This window comes from Myotis brandtii, unplaced genomic scaffold, assembly GCF_000412655.1.
Source record: "Myotis brandtii unplaced genomic scaffold, ASM41265v1 scaffold333, whole genome shotgun sequence".
Lineage (NCBI taxonomy): Eukaryota > Metazoa > Chordata > Mammalia > Chiroptera > Vespertilionidae > Myotis > Myotis brandtii.
In genome coordinates this window covers 45,829-63,352 of record NW_005362842.1, presented here as the reverse complement: position 1 = coordinate 63,352, position 17,524 = coordinate 45,829, and the positions used below count along the sequence as shown (strand labels likewise).

Here is a 17,524-nt window from a genome sequence, read left to right as displayed (position 1 = left end):
CCCCCCCCCCCCCCCCAATCATTTCAAAGCACCAGCTTTTGGTTTTGTTGATCCTTGCTTTTGGATTCATGAATTTATGTTTTTTCTGTGGGTTTATTCTGGGTCTTTCCCCCTCCAATTGGACAATTAAGTGTATTAATTTTCAGTCATCTCTCTTTTCTGATATATGCACGTAAAGCTGTTCCCTTTAAGTCTTACTTGAACTACCTTCTACAATTTCTGATATGTACTTTTTTGTTTTGTGAAGTCAGGTTTGTCGAGGTTTAATTTATATATTTGTATATATTTTATAAAATTTGTTCCGTTTAAGTGTAAGGTTCAATACCACCATAATCAAAATATAGAATGTTTCCATCATCCCCAAGAGCTCCCTCATACCTTGTTTTTGTCCCTATAGTTTTGTCTTTTCCACAAAGCCACGGGCATGGAGTCATACAGTTTACAGTCCTTTGTGTCTGGCTGCTTCCGTTTGGCACGCTGTTTTGAGATTCCTGCATATTGTTCCATGTATCTGCAGTTGTTCCTTCTTTTTGCTGAGTAGTTTCAATTTTCTGTCTATGCCACAATTTATTTATCTTTTCACCATTAATATAGTTTTCAGTGGGATCAAATGAGTGCATTTTAATTTTGCACTTGGCCTGCAAATAAACATACCAGAGTATTCTGGATTTGAAATTGTTTGGTTTTTTTTTTTATATCTAAGGTTTTATTTGGGGTGTGCATTTTGGAAGTTTTTCCGTTAGTGGGCAAACAAGTTCTCCTGTGTACTCACTGTGTTCTTTCTCCCTGTAGTAGTCTGGGTCCAGTCTGGAGATAGAAACCACACAGTAGGTTAAACAGAAGTTTAACACAAGGAATTATTAACTGTGAGAAAAGAGTAATAACTAAGATAGAGGGAAACTATGGTTCCATAGGACTGCGGGGCATACCCAATGAAGGACAAACTACCGGGGGTTCAGAACTCAGTGGAGAAGGTCGGGTTTAGCCCATGGCATAGCAGAGGAGTTCACTGATTTGGCTAAACCAGATGTGGCCCAAAGGCTCTGGGCAAGCCATAGGCTACCCTCGGAGTGCCGGCGAGAAGCAGGCAATCAGCAGCCAGAGACATGGGAGTACACTGGGAGTCTGGGCAAGCTATGTGGGAGCTCTGGTGTCCATGTTGACAGGGCTGCCAGACTTTGAAGAAGTGCGGAAAGGGATTCTGTTGTTTATCATAGAGAATATATAGAAAGGTGCATTTGGAGCAAAGAGATAATAAATTAATGACTAATATACTCTCTCTGTTCTTAATATTTTTATTTATTAACATAATTTTCTTTTCTTTTTTCTCCCCTCTCCCTGTCATTGTAGATTCCAAGCCGTCTTATCAGACCCCAGATTGGAGTTAGTTTCTTTCTTCATGATGTTAGTTCTTTATAGAAAATAATTAGGATACAAATTTTAAAGAACAGTCTTATATCAGAGAAGCTAAGCATTTTAACTCTGAGCTTAGATGAGCCTACTGCTAGGAAGATGATGATCATCCTTTCTGAACCAAAAAACTAGGTAATGGTTCTTACAGAGAATTTTTTCTGGTGTGAATTTATACACATTTGAAGAGTATTACCATGTCATAAATTAAATCACATTTGTTATTCATACCAATTAAACATTTGTTGAAAAGAATAAAGGACTGTCCCAAAGTATCAGGGGCATATACATATTAATACTTTTGCAGAATAGGAATACACTCATCTTTTTTAGACAGTCTTAAATCAGAAAAATAAAAAAAAGACAAAAATCCCTATTAGGCAGTTGTGTGTTTCTGGCAGAATAAAAAATCTCGCTCCTCTCGCTCCTCTCTCTCTCTCTCTCTCTCTCTCTCTCTCTCTCTCTCTCACACACACACACACACACACACACACACACACACACACACACACCACACCACCCTATCTAGACCTGATTTCTGTTTTTGACAGGGCTTGATAGCCATTGCAGAAAAATTCTGACATGTCTTGCTGATAGAACTTATCTGCTTCTTTTGCAGAATTCTTTTTTCTCAAAGGCTATTGAGGGGATATTTCTGTGGGGAGTGTTTAGTTGATAAATCCTTCATTGCATGAGTGTTCCCAGCAGTAGGGCTTATTTACAGAGGTTTTTATATACTCTCCAGAGATTGAGTGCTTACAAGTTTTCCCAGTTTAAGCAAGTCCAAATTGTAAAAATTTAGGCCTGCAAAATAGCTTACTCAGAGAATTTTATTTGCATTCTTAACTAGTTTTCTGTAAGCAGTTTGTCCTTTTAGTGTATTTAAATTGGATCCTATTTAGTCAGAATCTACCTTTTAAGACTCCCTCTATTAAGTAAAGTGGGATCAGTTTGTATTGTAGCTTTCAGATTTGCTTGGGATTCTTTGGGTTTCTTCTGTTTGGCAAGATGAGAGGGAAAAGCCTGGCCCTTTTGTTATCTTGGAAATTTCCAGCCAGAGAAAGTACAGAGACACCACTTGCAGGGATTCTTATGTGATCAGCTAGCTCCTTTCCTGAATTATTAAGCTGTGTTAAAACAGCAGCTCGGTACGGTTGCTGTTTAGGTATTCCAACTTCTGAAAGATTAATAGCACTGCAAGAATGCTGATACTTTTGACATCACTCTTCAATCCTTTCAAAAATCAGGAACATCATATTCTGCCCTATTCTTGTGCTCTGCCTTCTTTAAACATTTTCAGTTATCCTCGGAGATTTACTTATTCTAAGCTCTGTGTTTGCTAACTTTCTGAAAATTTTCCTCTCACAGTTTGGCTTCCTTAAGTGTGAAATTTATAAACCAATTTAGAGCTACCCTTAAAGTAGAATTTTTGTTTAAAAGCAATCATGAGCAACCAAGACTAGAGATATTTTTATGTCCATTTTTCCTTATAGCTTTATTGCAATCATGACACTGGATGAGCTATTCATTTTGATTTTGGCACACATGGGTCAGTTTGGACAAATTGATATAACCTTATTTAACAAACTTATATGTTACTCTTAGACTTATGTGTTGATTATAGATTTTCAAAGCTTCTTGGAAGTCCAGCATCTTACTAATAATTGAGGGAACCCAGTAAAAGGTCATTTTCAAGTAAGGGCTTAAAGCTTAAGGATCTATTTCTTTATTATATATTTACTGAGAACTCTTTTCTGCTGGCCTGACTGAAAATATATTAGACATTGTTCCTACTCTTAAGTAGCCCCCCACTTTATGAAAGGAAATGGCAGTCAGGGAGAAAGAGGAGCTGGAGTTTGAGCTGGGCTGGGAGGTTGGATGGGCATTCCCTAAACCAAAGACAGAGAATTCTATTCGGCAGAAGCATGGCGGTGTGGGGAAATATGGCACCCGCCATATTTTGAGGAATTTTGAATGGCTATGTTATTATAGACATGTGCACTCATAAATCCTTTCACTTACAGGGTGGGGCAAAAGTAGGTTTATAGTTGTTTGAATGGAAAATAATACAATAATTAATAAATTATAATACAAGAATAAACTGTTTCACGTACTCACAACTGTAATCCTACTTTTGCCCCACCCTGTACTTAACCTAATTTTATTAGCGCCCTGTATCTCAAGCGTGATCATTACTTGAAATAAGATTTGTGTTTTATTTTTTAAAATTCTACAATTCAGATTTCCCCTGAGTTAGAGAGTGCATCCATTCTTTGTATTATGAGTGTCTAAAAAGGTAAGATCTTTCTCTCATGACTCTGACCACAGGGATGCTTCCTTCTCTCAGCTCTTATAGCACGTGTTGACTTGACACAGAGTCGGCTTGGCTTTAACAGCTGGACATGCTGGGACTCACATCTAACTCAGCCACCTACACTTACTGGCTTTAGGGCTGTGAGCAAATTCCTGTATCTGTAAACCTCAGTATCCACCACTGTGAGATGGGATTATACTACTTATTTCTGAGGATTACATGAGATAATGCGTGTACAGTGCTGAGCACAATGCCTAGCACATAGCACTCAGTTAAAGGTAGCTCTCATTAATACTAGCCATCATTAGGCACTTAGCAATGCCAGATTGTAGCTTGTTTTCATAACTTATCTACCTCATTTATCTCCACTTCTAGTGTAAAGGAATCCTGCCATATACTTTGTCCTGTACACACCCTTACTTAATACACCCCTACCGTCCCTACTGATGCCTCCTCCAGGCCTAGCACAAGTATCTGACACGGAGAAGGTACTCGCTACATCTTTATAATTAAAGATTTAATGCTGGATAGTAGCAATGCAACACCTTGTGACAACCATTGCTCTTTTGTATTGGTGTTATGAAAGTTCTCTATGGGTTCTTGCTGTGGAAAGCCAGAGTCATGAGGGAAGGAAAAAATATGGGTTTGGCCAAAACTTTATTACTTTTGGCCAAAGGCTCTAATAAAACTCACAGAACAAAAAGAAAATTACAGTAACAAAAAGCAGGTGCATTGTGATATTCCGAGTAAGTTGTGAAAGTTCATGCCGAGCAGAGATGGAGTAAATTCTAAGTGTGCAAAAGTACTAGTTCAGAAATTAATTCTGCCAGTGTAAACTTGAGGATTGTTCTCAATGAGTCACAAATAAGTAACAGTATGCAAGCAATATATATTACAGTAAAACCTCTTTGTTTCAAGAAAAAAAAACTTTTGCTTCTTGTCTTTTTGTTTATACCATTTATCAAATCATGTTCTTTATACGCCACACGCACACTGTACATGCCGAGCCTCCCTTCGCTAGGTGGGAGGCTCTCTGGATTCAGTCTTCGGGTTGGTTGAAGCCAGTCAGTTGACCCTTGTCACTCTGTCGGCAGGCCTGCTTGCAGACAGGTTTCTTTGCTTTTACCCAGGTTTGAGGTCTGCGTTTCATTCCAGTCTTCTTGGTACATATTTTATATACAAGCAGTCATGTTTTCTTTGGTTGGAATTCTGATAACAATTCCATGTATTGATTTGAAATCATCATAAACTCAAAATGGAGTTGAAGTAATCTTTAGTTGATATAGTTTTACAACTTTTCTTCCTTATTGGAGAAGCATTAGGAAGATTTTATAAGGGCCTGATGGAAGCAAAATTTGGCATGACCATAATTTGAATCAGAGGAAATCACTCATTAAAACTTACACAAGGTTCATTAAAGGAGCAGTATCTTTTGAAATTGAAGGTTCTGGCTTGGTGCTTGCTTAGTCTGCACAGTTGTGATCTGACCCGTCAGCTTCCTTGCTTTGTTGTTTGACTATCTTACTCATCCGCTGAAAGATTACTGCCTCACCTGGGAATCTACTAAAGTCACCTCTCCCCAGTCTGGAACCCACTCCCAGAGACAAGAAAGGTATCCTCAGTGGAACGGAATCAATGCCCTAGATGCCTTTAGAACAACCTTCGTGCATTTTCTCTATTGCACTTTTGCTAACCTTCAAGGGCTGGTGTTGAAGATATGGGATGGCGTGTTGTGGCTTCATTTGACTTTTTAGCCCAGGGGTGGGCAAACTTTTTGACTCGAGGGCCACAATGGGTTCTTAAACTGGACCGGAGGGCCGGAACAAAAGCATGGATGGAGTGTGTGTGTGAACTAATATAAATTCAAAGTAAACATCATTACATAAAAGGGTACGGTCTTTTTTTTTTTTTTAGTTTTATTCATTTCAAACGGGCCGGATCCGGCCCGCGGGCCGTAGTTTGCCCACGGCTGTTTTAGCCTCTATCAAGCTTCCTTATCATCTTGCTAAATTCCCGAGGTGTGTTCTTTCCTTAGGTTGGCCACACCATTACCTGTGACAGGGCATCAGCCTGACTCACCTGTCCAGAGGGGTGATGTGTTTGAGAAATCTTGTTTGTGACACTGGGCACAGAATAGAGAGAGTGCTTGAGTTCAGTCTGTACAGAATTGAAGTTTGTCCTTAAAGCTTTGGCAAGTCTCTCTTTGGTTGTTTTTTAGGGACAACTCATGATACTATTTGCATAATAGAGTTCAGAGGTGAGAGTTCCTCGCAGCAGAGGAGCTGAACTTTGAAATAGGTCTAAACCCTGTACCTGGGATGAGGACCAGACCTGTTTGTTCATATGGGCCTGTGGCCAAGGCAGGGGAAGCCCTGTTATACATTCGATGCACTTAGTTTAGCCTGACTCTGCTGATTCCCAGGCTAATAGTCAGTGTCATTTCTTTGAGTTCTCATTTGTGATGAAACATCAGCCTGATCTTCTCAGTTGTTCTCCAGGCCAGTTGTGCAACCGACATTGACACGGTGTAATTCAGAATTCAGTGTTGCAAAGCAGTGTGAGAAGAAATCTGTTCCCATTAGCCTTCTGTATTCGTGCTGTTGCTAGAATCTGAGGATTTTGCTATGTCAGAGGACACAAACCAGGTTCATCTGATGTGGGATTTCCACACGCAGTTCTTTAGCGACACCTCTATGTATGTTGTGTGTCCTGCACTGTATGTAGAGCACATCAAGCTCAGTTCTTACTCACTGTTTCTGTTACTCACTTGTTTCCCCCATTTTCCAGAAAAGGATTTAAGGAGGCAGCTGCCAGTTTACCCAATTTCATTCTGGTGTGCACCAGACACTATGTTATATACTTTCCCAGTACCTCTAAGCCTCGCAGCCTCCCCGGTAGGATAAATACTGTTGTCCTGTACTGGACAGTGGAGAAGGTGAGGCATGTGCTAGATCTGCCCAAGGGCAGAGCTCCCAGGAACCCAGGTCCATCTGACTCGAAGCTGGCGCTCTTGCCCCTAGACCTGTCTGCTTCTCCAACAGCTGTTGCCCAACAGTGTCCCGGCCTAGTAGAGCTGCCAGTAAAGTCAGTCGATTAGATTTGAATAATGTTCACCTTGAGTTGAGTCACTGCACTTCAGCAGGCACAGGCCAGGCGCTGGTATTTTTACATGAGGAAAGGCAGCGAGGAGGCAGATCCTTCATCCGTTTCACAGATGGGGAAACCAAATCCAGAGAGTCACCTAACTTCCCGACATCACTAATGAGCAGTGGCATTTTTTAATGTGAAGGTCATCAGATGAATGTAGTGTCAGCCTTCCCACGTTGGCCACTAACATGGACCCATTTCCAGAAACGCTTCGGGTGGTGGTGGTTACAGTCCCTTCCAATTCTTTGCTGTTTCACTTTGGGGGAATTACTTGCCCACTCTTATCCTCATTGGCCTCATTTGTAAAAGGGGAACAATAATGGTACCTACCTTACAGATGGCTTAAGTGAAATAGGGCAGACAAAAAGTGCTTGCTCCATGCCGAACACACAGCATGTGCTCACGTAATTAACCTATTTCTTCCATGTTTATGTGTAAAATCAGTAGTAAGACAGTATTGTATCCTGCTGAAACTGAGGAAGGCTGAATTTCAGATTGAAAAAAAAAAATGCCTACTTTAGATATAACATTTTCAGAGGCCTTATTGTTTCAGAGAAATCTCATCTGCATATGTGTTACCTTTACTTGCTCAGACATGTGGCAGACATCCGTCAGGGCCACAGGCCATGGTGGGTGCAGTCTAGGCGGTTATTAGACAGGAGTGAGTGAAAGTGACCTCAAACATCAGTGCTTTCTCTCACACTCGGAGCCCACCCTTGCCATTTTCCCGAGCAGTCAGGGAATTCTAAATAACCATGAGTAAGAGGCATATTTTACTTTCTCCATCCTTCTGTGACCTCTCCGGGGAAGAGCGCCCAAATCCCCGTATTTGGTCTGTTCAGCACAACCCACCTTCAGTCATGAGCCTGTGGCTCTGGGCTCGGCATTCATTTTGTCTTGTCCAGAAGGGTAGCGTCTTATTCTTCTGATTATCTCATTCTTTCCAATGTGTGTTTCTTGTAGTAGTAATTTTTTTTTTTTAATTGGGGCATGCCCTGTATTGCTGACTAAGCCAAGATTGGAAACCTGCTTTCTTATCGGTCAGTATAAAACGTAGCAGTTTTAATCAAGTGAGCAAAGACTTCCTGCAAAAGAATGCTGTGAGTGAGGAATGTAAGCTCCTTGAGGGAACGCACTCCTTGCTCCACACCCAGTCCTCTCAGCATCTCGCCCAGAGCCTTGTCGCAGGGGTGGTGCTCAAGGGAATCCCGCTGCCTTGATTTCTATGGCTTCCTTTATTGTTTGACTGGAAACAAAGGGCGCTTTTTTCATTCCTTCAGCCAGTGTCATGCTTAGCATAGTGAACAAAACAAAGCCACTGCCCCCGTGGAACTTTCATCCTGGCAAGAGAGACAAATGAGCATGATTACAAGGTGCCATGGCTGTTTTGAAGGTAATAAACTTGGGGCTGAGATAGAGAATAATGGAAAGTAGACGACCTTTCTAGATTAAATGGCCAGAGAATGGGACTTCTGAGCTAAGGCCTAAGGGACAAGGATGAAGTTGGGGGGACGAGGGGACAGGGGAGGTGAGCCATCAAGGCAGAAAGGTCATTTCCCTTAAGGCCAGAAGAAGTGTGGCCTGTCTGAGGATCTAAAATAAAGTGTGGCTAGAGGGTCCTGAGCAAAGGGTTGGGGGCGGGCAGTAGGTGATGAAGTCAGAGAGGCCAGTGGGGCCAGAGATGTGGGCCTTTGTAGCCCTGGTGAGTTGTTGGGTTTTGTTCTACGTGTAGTCGGAAACAAGGGTAAAGTGATCTAACCCATTTCTCTATGTTTAATTATGTTTGTTGCTATGAAATGATGGTGGCCTGATTTGAGGGGTTGGAGAAAAACGTGGTTGGATTTGAGCTGTACCAGTATTTCAGAGATTAGAGTGAAGGATTGGACATGGGCAGGGGGTTGGTGAGGGAAAGGGAAGAATCGGGGATGACTTGAGCACCCTGAGGTGGGGAAGACTGGGCAGTAGGGAGGAGGTTGGCAGTGAGGAAGGGGGAGGACTTCAGAGCTTTGTTGTAGATGTGATAAGCGGCCAACTTACACAAGATCATTGGGGACTGAGATGTCCAGTGGGATCTGATCTAGACATGTGAGCCTGGGGTTCAGAGGAGAATTTGGGTCTAGAGATGTAAATGTGAGAGTCACAGTACAGAGAGGGCTCTAAACCGTGGGGGACAGATGACATACTAAATGGTGGCATTTCCATTAATTCGTGACAACAGCTCAAGCTACCCACATGGCCAATTTGAGAATTTGCTGTAGCAAAATTGTAGGTTATTTTACTGCAAGAAAAACACTTGAAATGTATTTATGCTACCAATGACCAGGAAGGTGAAATGCTATACTTGGCGCCATAAAACCATTCTCTCAGCTTGTTTTCAGAAAAATCCATATCTGGATGTGTGACCGAGTCATTAGTAGTGACTGGCTGGCTGTGTTCTAATAGGTCAGGTGTAACTTAAGCCCCAAAGGCCTCTGGGCAAGTCATTTGGTCTGAAGGTGGCTGAGATAAAGCAGAGGAGGTCATTGTTGCCCCCAATTAGCATCAAGGGAAAAAAGCTGCATAATCGGAAACCTAGAAGAAGCTTCCCACCAGAGGCCGGCCAATTATTTTCTGAGAACTTTGCTACTGGGAAAACAAGAAGGAAGATGGGAATCACGCTTACCAAACATGAGGATTTATCAGACACGCCTGCACAGCTTCCTTAGCATGCAGTCCTGTGCCTCACCTCCTGTGTGATCAAAGAGCTCTGGCTTGGGGCTCGGGAGTCTGTATTCTTACCAAGTGATTCTGGTGCAGGTGATCCATGGATCACACTTTGAGAGACGTTGAGTCTAAAAAGAGCTTTGAGGTCATCTAGGCAGCCCTTCTCACCCAGGGGGAGGCAGCTGTACGGAGGAGAGGGGCTGCCTTGAGTCAAAGAACGAGTTGGAAAGCCAGTGCAGCTCTACTAACCCACATTTCTTCATTCTGCAGTTGATTCTTCATCCTAACGGTGGATAAAAAGCAAGTCTCCCCTCCCAGTTCCCAACTCCCCTTCCTTCACTGTATTTTTTTTTCCAAAGTCCCTATCACCTTCTAATGTAAGAGGAATTTACTGTGTTTTATTTGTCTGTCTTTCCTCACTAAAATGTTAGCTTCAAAAGGGCACCGATTTTGTTTTGTTTTTCACTGAAAAAGAAAACACTCCAGCCTTCTTTTCAGGGGTGGGGTATGAGGGAGTGTGAAGGGCGACAGTGGCCTCCTCAGAAGGGGTTCAGTGACCTGTCACCACAGGATTCTCTCTCCGTCTATCCTATGTGCCTGGACAGTGCCTGGCTCATAGTAGGTGTTCAGTGAATATTTGTTAAATGGGTGGATGGATGAAAAATATTTCGTTAAACTATAATTATAAGTTTAATGGGCATTGCGGGAAGGTGCCAACCCTTAGACATGTTAGCTCAAAATAGTGTAGAATATTTTCTTTTTTACTGGTTTGATGTTGGCTTAGATCAGAGGTTACAGAAGCACTTTGTTTATGGAGATTAATAGAGTCTTTTAATAATATTAATAATAATAATAATAATAGCAAAGGTAATAGAAATAACAGTGATAACTGCTGTCATTTTTGGAATGCTTACCATCTGCTACGTATGTACTGTATGAAGTTCTGAGAACATCGTACCCTTAACTCATCCAGTCCTCATTACAGCCCAAGGATGGAGGAACTGGTTTTGTCTGTTTTCCAGAGGAGGAAACTGAGGCTCAAAGAGGTGAAGTTATTTGTCCAGGGTTACACAGCCTGTAGAGATTTAGGATCTGTGGTCCTGAAGGGGAAGTCCCTAACTACCAGTCACATTCAGTATCAACAGTTCAAGCTGGGGTGTTCTCTGCAGAAGGAATTAGAAAAGCTAAAGACTAAGCAAGCATCACTTTTTGGGGTGTCCCTGGGCCAAGAGCACCAACCTCCTAGATGGTATAAAACTACAGCCTGGAAAGGAAGTTGCATTTTTTTTCCATCATTTCCCCACACTCTCAGGTCTTTCCATTCTCACATTACAAAGGACCTTTGGTCTTGAACTGTTAGGCTTTTCTCACTTCTCAGACAACCTCCCTGTAGTGGGGCCAAGGGAAATTCCTGTGGTGACAGGTCACTAAACCATTTCTGGGGAGGCCACTGTAGCACTCCACACTCACTCACACCCCACCCCCTAAAGGAAGGGGGACAGAAAGGCTCCTTCACCCTCCTTCCTGTACCACTTCCCTGTTGGGGCCTCAGGAAGGGGCCGAGGGAGGTGATGATTCTATAAATCTCTCTAAGATTTGAGTGAGCCTTTTGAGTTCTTAAAACCGATACCTATTAAAAGGGTTGTGAGCTCACAGAATTTATCACCACCTGCTGTGGACAATGTTGCATTCATTCCCCCCTGCCAGGCAGGTCTGGCCTTGCTTGGTTTCAGTGAAGACTCCATACATACGGCAGCCAAGCCACTCGCCCAGCAGCTGCAGACACAGGCTGAGCACGGTGCGCTCCTGGGCTTCAGTGAGGAGGCTGGGCTGTCGCACGCAGTGCCATCTCTAAGCACACAGTCTACCAGGCACTGTGCTCGCAGTTCTAACGAGAAACATGATGAGGCATTGCTGTCCACTTCTGTAGGTGAGGAAGGCCGGAGAGATGGGCAACTTGCCCGAGTCTCACAGCACTTGCCAGAGGCAGAGCCATGTTTCAGACAGGTGGAGTTGGTTGTAAAGCCTGTGCTTTGGGCGTCTGCTCCTCCTGCGATGCCAGTTTAAGAGCAAGAGCATGGACTCTGGATTTGAATCTAGACTCTGCCGCTTACTCGCTGTGAGACACTGGCAAGGCACTTAGCCACTCCCTTCGTTCGCTTGTTCATCTGTAACTTGGGGGTAATTACATGCTCAAATCATAGGGTTTCAAGGATTAGATGAATCAATGAATGTGAAGCATTATATGTGCTAGCCATTGTTATTAACTTATGTATCGAGTCCTATTTTCTTCTGTGGGTGATGGATTCTCAGAAGTTTCAGGGTTTCTCCAATCCCCCCACCCCTGGATTGTGTTTATAAGATGCTTATCTAGATAATCCATAGAAAGTGCTTAGAGTGGGGTCTGGCGTATGATTTACCCCCAGTAAATGTTAGCGATGATTAATTAGTATGACCCTGGGGGTGGGGAGAGAGCATCTGCCCCTTAGTCTGCATCATCTCCTTGGTGTGGTGTCTAGATGCCCATCTCCTGGGTCAGACAGAACGAGGAGACAACCATTAGTTTGTATTCATCAAGTCGCTGTTATTTTAATGCCTAACAATGAATTTAAAAGGTAGAGGAGATGAAAGTATGATTCATTAAGTTCTTGGTCAAGGCACAAAGAGATTAGCACTTGGAACTCTTACAGGAATAAATTGTCTCAGAGAAGCTTGGTGGCATGCCGTCATTTGAGTGAACTGTCACTTTTCGACCACTGCCACCCCTGCTCGGTGTGATCACATGTTCTTCTCTCTCCCTTCCCCCTGGGTGACTGTACTTTCCACTTCTCTTCTAGCTTAAGAGTTGGACAGTGGAGGACCTTCGGAAGAGGCTCTTGGCCCTCGACCCCATGATGGAGCAGGAGATTGAAGAGATCCGGCAGAAGTACCAGTCCAAGCGGCAGCCCATCTTGGATGCCATTGAGGCGAAGAAGCGGCGGCAGCAGAACTTCTGAGCCAGGCCAGCGGAAGGGCCCACTCCCACACGGCCCTCGGTGAGCTCGGCTCGCTCGCTGCTCAGGCGTGTTAGCCACCACTCTGCCGTTGCTTCTCCACGCACCTTTGTGAACTCAGGAACGTGCGCCAGAGGGAAGGGCTGTCTCGCTGGTTAGCGAGCGAGATGTCTTGGTGTGTGTGAGTGTCTCAGTCGGTCAGGTTTATTATCTCAAAGGACTTATATGGGCACTTTTAAACTCAGAGTTTCAAACCCCAGGAACAGAGACGCCTAGTCCAATGGTAGCTGGGAAAGTTTTACATTGTCTTTTGTTTTTCTTCTCCCAATAGCTTTCAACTGTTCTCTCTGGAAGACTTTTTAAAAACTATAAATATGCATATATGTGTAAATTGTAACTAGATTCCCCACTCAGTGTGGTGGCATCTCTGTACAGGTACAGTTCTAAGCAGTTTGCCTCTTTTCTGTGAGATTATGGTACTGTGGAACAGAGGGCAGGCACCCTGGGGCCATGGGGCCACTCCACTCCCAGGAGCCAACCTCACCCTTTTGCAGGGCTGCTTATTTAAAAATTAGGTCCGGGCCAGTTTTCACCACATTTCAGCCTTGCGTGGGTCATCCCTAGCTCCCGGAGCTGCTGGTGGCGCTCAAGGGAAAGCCTTGAGAGTCCTGTTTACTTTAAGTCCCAGGAGAAGCCTGGCGCCTTCTCTGCAAATTGGCCTTTGTGGTTTCAGCGCCTTTTATCCACCTCCACTCTCCCGACTGCCTGAGTCACAGCACAGATCCTGCCCAGTGCCTTAAGAGGAGACATGACCCAGTGAGGGGACAGGCCTGCTAGGATCTCCCGGCAAACACGGGGCTATGATCAGTCCACAACAGGGAAAGGGCTTTGAAGTTCTCATTGTTCATGTGAAGGTCACACGTGTGGCATTTTGCACTGCATTCCTTACAGACGGGTAGCGGGCATTGATTTTGTGATCCACATTCAAATATGTGACTTTTTTATTTTACTGCTAAGGGGTCTGGAAGGGATAGTGAATGTCAGACTAAGATTTGTTCTCCAGGAGGCTCAACACAGACACGTGGAAGCCAGAGCTGGAAGGGACCCTAGCTGTCATCTGGTGTGGCTGAGGCTTGGAGAGGGCAAGCAGCATGACCAAAATCACAAAGCAGGTGGAAGTGGGAGCTGGGACTACACCTCGGGCTGCTCCCTCCCCCATTCACTGAACCGAGCAGCCCCTTCTCCAAGGGAAGAGACCTGTGTCACGTTTGGTTAAGTTACTCCAGGCAAGCCTGCTAATGGGAACTTGCTCTTGCTTTGTCCCTTCAATGGGTGAGGCTATGAAGAGATTCCCAGGGGAGCCAGATCTTGTGCCAGCCACTCCATGGCCTCTGCACCATCTGCCGGATAGCAGACAGGCCTCGTGCAGGCAGATTTAAGGCCAAAAGCAGAGCAGAAGGCTCGAAGAAGACAGCACTGAGCCCTTCTGCAGCGTTGGCTCGGGGCCACCTGTCACTTAGTCACACGGCAAAGAGGAGACAGTTGGGAAGGGCAAATGTGTTTTTATTTTCAAATATCTCTTCCTCTCAGATAGGGGGCTGTGCCAGGGTTGCACCTAAGGACACTGAAATTTGACCCCAGAATTGTTTTTGCTTCCCAAACCTGGGAATCAATGGGAAGGCAGGGAATGTTCCTCTTCTGTGGCCAGATTCTGTTCTTTGCAATTAAAGCAAGTTTTAAAAAATGCAAGAGGCAGTTGTTCTGCAGGGCTTGGCCAGTTAAGCAGCTGTGTGGCAGAGACAGAGAACAGAGGACAATTTGAGGGTCTCCCTGGAATTATAAATGGCAGCTAGCATTCGCTGACCACATGATGTGCCAGGCACATTGCTCAGTAGACTCTTTCTGTCAGCTCCAAATTTCACAATAACTCTGTGAGTTAAGGACTTTATCTCCATTTCATAGACAAAGAAACGGGTTCGGAGAAGGCAGTACCGCTAGTAAGTGATAGAACCAGGATTCGTAACATCACTGTATGGGACCAGCATTTACAGGGGAAAGTCTCTTTTTAATGAAGGGACCACCTTTTCTCACTCAGACTAAATAACTCTTAACGGGCATTTTTAAGCTTGGAAGCAGCTGAATTAGTAGTCAAGTCTGACAGCCAAGTGAGTTTTAAAAACCATATCATGGAGCAGGCACTCCCCCACACCAGCTGCTGTGCTAATTAGCAGTCCGGCCTCGGCCTCTTGCTTTTTTAAAAAGGACTTTGCACTTGGCCAGACAGGAGGGCAATGCCCTTTTCCTGTCTTCCTAAGCTAGAGCTAAGTAAAACAAGTTTCAGTTTTTCCCCATAAATATTCTTGAATCTTGATCTGGAGTTTATTTTGTTTCAAGCATGTGTGCACCCAACATGCTGGTCCAACAAAGTGCATTGCTCTTCAGTCTAGCTGGACATAGTCTTCTGCCAGAAATCAATTTCTTTTGGATCAGATAAACTTCCTGACCAGTTGTATTTGTTTTCTAGTGACAGGAAGGCAGAGGAGCAAATCCTAGTCATGTTTTGCCTTGAATACTAATGGAGCCCTGAGTGGCAGTCATTGCTCAAGCACTTGTGACTCAAGCTTCCAGGGAACTCGTAGCCCCTTGTTCTCTCCTTCTAAGAAACGATGACCCACACCTAATAGTGTCTTTAAAAAATCTCGAATTCTCTAAGAATATCTTTATTGCTTCCTCATCAATAATTTTTAAGCAAATTTCTATTTTTCCTTCTCCATTATTCCTTCTCCCAACCATTCGGTTGATGGATGAGTGTTTGGGTGGGTGGATGGATGGATGGATGGATGATTGATAGACAGACAGACCAACTGACGCAATACTCTGAAGCAACTTAAGAACTGTAACCTTAACTTCTTGAGACTACAGATTCTGATCCAGGTAATGTTTATTTAGCACCTAGCAGGTGCCAGAAATTTATTATACCATTTAAAACTCAGTAGCTCTTAGCAACATCAGGAATGAGAGAGGTCTTTATTGATCCGACAGGCTAATATTATGAACAACTTTATGAACAATTTTATGCTAATAAATTCAACAACTTAAGTGAAATAGACTAATTGAAAGTAAAAAGTACTAAACTCACTCAAGAAGAAATAGATAAGCTGAATAGTCCTATATTAAAACATAATAGCTCTGGGAGATCTAGGTATTTAAAACATAATAGCTCTGGAAGATACAGGTATATTGTCCTCCTTTACAGATAAGGAAGCAGGCTCACAGAGATGAAGTCTGTTGCTCAAGGTTACATAGCTAGAATTTGGCAGAGCCAGGATTCAAATTCAGTTCTGATTCTTATTCCAGTGCCCTTTCCAGCATACCATGTTGCCTCTAAAGATTGCAGCTCCTTATTTACTATAAAACTGTTTCTGTCCACTCCACACCCTCTCACCCCATCCTTTCTTAAGCACTGTGTTTGTGTTTTCATCAGGATTATATTCATTGTCTTTGGAATCCATGTTCTTATTTGTGTTTGGGGGGGGGGAAATTCTTCCACCAGCTTGTACGCAGATCAACTTGGAAAAAAATGCATAAATGCTGTTGCAGATGTACAACTTAAAAAAAAATGTGAAGTTTGTAGCTTTAACTTTTTGTAACAAGAACTAATAACACTGGCTTTAGTGTTGACTTGAAATGCTGTTTTATAAGGTTTGGATGTAAATAATCAGTCAAAGTCAGTAGTTTGTATATGTATGAGACATAGCTTCCTTCTTCACCTTGTTTTTAATTTGAGATGCTTCCTATGTGCTCTTATGTTGGAATTGTCTTCCCTCCTTCCTTCTTCCTATACCTTTGTTTTAAATAAAGGCTGTCCTTTTTCTAAATATGAGATCCTCCATCTATAGCCCGGATAATGGTGTTGTGAACCTTCATAACATTGACTTTGTATTGTGTTTATTCTAGAATCCAAAGCCAGGGGAGAGGGAGTAAACTTTTGTTGAATACCTACTGTGTGCCAGATCCTGAGCTAGTTAACTGTCAGGGGTATAAAAATGAACCAGACACAGTTCTTGCAGACCAGCTGAAGAGTCGGTCAAACACACAAGAACCACATTGGAAATGCCGTGGCAGAAGGAAGTACACAGCCTGTGGACACATGAGGAGGGATGATCAGTTCTGCTGAAGTGTCCGAGGAAGCTTTTCTGGAGAAGGTAATTCATCCTGAATTTACAGGATGAGGAAGTGATGGCCAAGTGGAGAAAGGGGGGGAAGAGAAGGCATCTTGGGTGGAAAGACCAGCCTATACAAATAGTCTGGTGTGAGAAAATTGTTTATAAAACCTGATGTTAAACCAAACTTCAGTTACATTTAAACACAAAGTCAGTCCTCACTTAACATTGTCAATAGGTTCTATAACTTTAAATGAAATGATGCATAACTAAACCAATTTTACCACAGGCTAATTGATGTAAATTAGAGTTAGGTTCCTATGGCATCTCATCAATGTCACAGCAAAGCCACTTGGAACGAAACGTTATTTTCCTACAGGTCCTAATCCTCTGCTGTCTGTCCTGGTGGGGCTGTTGGTGACAGATCTTCCATTCTTTCCCCCAGCCACGTGATGGACATGCGACCCAAACCAGTCCAGTTAGACTCAGTCTTCAGGGAATTGCTATTTTGAGCAGAGTGATACATAAAATGGAGGCAGTTGTCCCTAAGGTGATTTAATTACAGCGCCCTAAGAGGTGGTTCATGGGTCCTAAATACCATGGTCCCCACATCGCCCTTGTTCTACCTTTCTCAGAGCCCGGTTGTTTAATCTTAGCCAGTAGCTATCCCATGCACTCATTTTTTGCTTAAGTTTTCCAGAGCTGGCTTCTGTTGTTTGTAACTAACGACTCCTGACTGATACAGAAATCAGAACAGGCAACATGTCCTCCAGGGAATGTGGGTGTTGAAAATC

General features: G+C 43.4%; 1 long non-coding RNA gene across 1 annotated transcript in view; it reads left to right on the top strand.

Annotated features, from left to right (window-relative positions):
- LOC102260997 overlaps nucleotides 1-16,450 on the top strand; it is a 19,425-nt gene extending 2,975 nt beyond the window's left edge. The window contains exon 2 of the long non-coding RNA XR_313861.2: nucleotides 12,412-16,450. This is a non-coding gene — a long non-coding RNA (uncharacterized LOC102260997). The remainder of the gene's footprint in view (nucleotides 1-12,411) is intronic.
- Nucleotides 16,451-17,524: the final 1,074 nt, after the last annotated feature.